The sequence below is a fragment of the Pinus tabuliformis genome, chromosome 2_2, assembly GCF_031772625.1.
Source record: "Pinus tabuliformis cultivar Carrire ecotype Pingquan chromosome 2_2, CPIR1, whole genome shotgun sequence".
Taxonomy (NCBI): Eukaryota; Viridiplantae; Streptophyta; class Pinopsida; order Pinales; family Pinaceae; genus Pinus; species Pinus tabuliformis.
The window spans coordinates 949529099-949532469 of NC_142300.1; positions in this window are offsets into that span (position 1 = coordinate 949529099).

Below are 3371 nucleotides of genomic sequence, written 5' to 3' on the forward strand. Positions count from 1 at the left end.
TTTGTTATCATCTAAAAGAAAATAAAATAGGCTATATTGAATGAGAAAATTGATTATAAATGGGGAAAACATCAACCTCTTTGTTGGAGTTTTGATTTTTTACCCATGTGAACGCTTTGTTCATCATTTCAATTTCATGGAAATCTGTCTCTATTTCTCATGGGGCAGAAGCTTAAAAAATTAAATTATGTATATCTGTAATTTTTTATGGTTGTGAAATTTGTTCATAGATGAGATATAATTTTGTTGGATAAGGCCTCTCTTCTACTTCTGAATTTTGATAACAAGCCTTAGTTATATGTGTTGTAAATGCCTTTTGGGTATAATAATCCCATAGAAACCCTATGGTTTGCTAGTCCTCGCTCATGGCATTTTTTTGTCTGTACAGTTTCCAAGAGCTAGTTCCTTTGAATCCTAGTGATATTTTTTGGTGCTGAGGATAATAGCCTTGTATCCAAGTGGGAAGCTATCATTCATAGAACATTCAATAGGACACATTGATCTAAAGCAAAGTGTAAAATAAATAGTGCTCCTCCTTGGTCGTCGAGATCAAGGCATTTGATTCTTCTAACGCCATTGTAGATGAAATATTATCTCCCGAAAAAGATGGGGCCAACAATGAAGATGTTAATTTGTTGTCCCAAAGCATTGGGAATGATACCATCAGAGATTGGCTATATTCTAGTAATCTATATAGATTCAGTAGAGTCTCCATCTTATGAGGAAGAACATGATCAACTTTGCCACAAGAATTAATTGATTTACAGTTTTAGAAGAATTAGAATGAAATGGTTGGAGCCTTGTAGGATGTATTTAATTTTAAAATAAATAGTTGGCTTTAAACTCTTCTTTGGATATAATATATATGAGGAGAAAAACATCATGGTTATATTAAAAGATTCTAGAAGAATTAGAATGAAATGTTTGGAGCCTTTGTAGGATGTCTTGACTTTTAAAATGGATAGTTGGTTTCTAACTCTTATTTGGATATAATATATGATGATGATGATGATGATGATGGTTAGCGTCCGTTGAGACCAGATATTGGTCTATCGGACCTAAAGAAACAAATTGTTTATTTTGATTTAAGATTTTATTCCTATGTTCAAAAAGCTTGGAGAGAAGCCTCCCGAGCTCACTATAATTTTGACATTGTAAAAGGCTAGGAAGGTCAGTGTTGTAACAAAGATTGTGAAATTGAGATCTAATGTGGTTGTACGCGGGGCACTCTAAGAGGAAGTGGTTTTCATCCTCGATGTTCCTATTCTCACATATATGGCAGATCCTTTCCATCCATGGCGTTTTAGGAACTACCCAACTACCTGTTCCACTATGAAGCTCATGAGAATTCATTCTAATCTTTGCTATATTAACTTTCTTCTTTGAGCCAGTTAAAATAGAGAGATACTTTTGATCTTCTAGGGTGGGGTTGATGACCTTCTTATAATAACTTAATTTTCTTTTAGTCACTAAATCTTTCTCACACCACATTTTTCTTTGAACTTAGAAGTAAAAATATCTTTAATGTTATTTATGTTTTGCAATGCATCATTCTCGTTGATCTCCCAATAGTTTAACCAGGCCCTTGTGTCTTCATGCCACCCTCGATTGAGCCTCAGGTGGTTTTGGTTGGAATTTAAAGCTAGCTTAGGAAGTCTATGATCGTCTATATTATTGAGTTTGTGCTTGTACAACAGAAACCTAATCATAGGTAGGCTCTCAATAGGGAAAATACCTCCTTCTATAAGGAGAATAGGATAGGGTGTATTAATTTTAATCCCATAAGATCAACTAGCTAATAGGGGAAAGACCTGCTTCTATAATGAACATCTTTCCTAATTAGCGTGGCTTCTTAACTCACTGATCTTATGGAATATGACTAGTAATGTACAACTGCTATCGATGTCTTAGTGTATATATGTATTCCAGTGAAATGAATTCAATGAAAAGGATAATAAAGATTTTATGTATACGTATAAATAAAATAAAATTAGTGTTTACATTCATTCGAGTAAAATGAACTAAATGAAAAAGATACTATATATATATATATATATATATATATATATATATATATATAAAAGTTTATGTATATCGAATTTTTTTGGATATTAAAATAATTTGTGAGCTTGAGGATTTATTTTATATTACGTATCTATATATATAAACACATAGGTAGATTTCCTCTTTTATATTCTAATTCCAGGTAGTTCAACTATCTACTATATTTAACTTCTTATTGGAATGCAAGCACATTTTTCGCACAGTTCAAGTTGGTGTGGAATCAACGATTTTTTTATAAGTTTATGTCACTAATAATTACATGTCATTAATGTCATAATAATTTTAATTTACAAATTAAAATATACATACAATTGAGCAATATCCATACGTGTTAGTTAAAAAGATTTCTAAGTACAGTGTATCTGAATTAATTAATAGTTAGATGGCATTACAGGTTATAATAATTTTAATTTACAGATTAAAATATACAGATAATTGTGCAATACTCGTCGAGAATTTTGACTACAATGTATTTGAACTAAAACTTACATGTCATGTTAATTTTAATTTACAAATTAAAATATATAGACAATTGTGCAATAGTTAAAGAGAATTTTGAATACAACGTTTCTGAAGGGAACATATAATAATTATACTATAATTAAAATTTCTTAATATTCAAATATTATTTGATGAATCTTGCATTATATTTTATTTTTGTAATTTTCTCTCGATCAATGAATTATAATATGGAATGCTAGACATTAAATTTAAATTTCCAGCTCACAAATTTGGGAAGAACAATTCAAGTTGTTACTTGGCTTGTTGTGCTCAACCATTTTTTTTCTAAATCCTTAGCTAATTGAATTTTATGCAAACAATTAAACCTAAACCTCGAGTAAGTAATAAGCAACATAATTCTTATTCACAATGTATTTGTATCATTATTTTCTCCTCTAAATTCACCTATATTTTGGGCTCCAAAACAATAGAACTGATGCAAGTATAAGATACAATCTCGAAATAGGTGTCTTCACTATAGACTTCTCATGTTACGCCCTTGAGCAGGATTAGTTAACTTATGGAAAACAACACCCATGCAATCCATGTCCTCATGAAGTTTTGAAAGTTGTAATAGATATCATGAGGTTGAAACCTTTAACAACCCCAATAAATTAATTATATTTCATTTTGATAGGTAGTGAATTAAATATAGATACCATGACCTCTGAGAAGGAAACCCTGTTTCATATATCTCTGTAATTAAAAGAAAGTGATAGATAGTAACACTAATATTACAAAACTGAACATAGTCAAGTCTTCTGAAACATGTAACTATTACCTTAAATGCTCTATGTATGTCATTG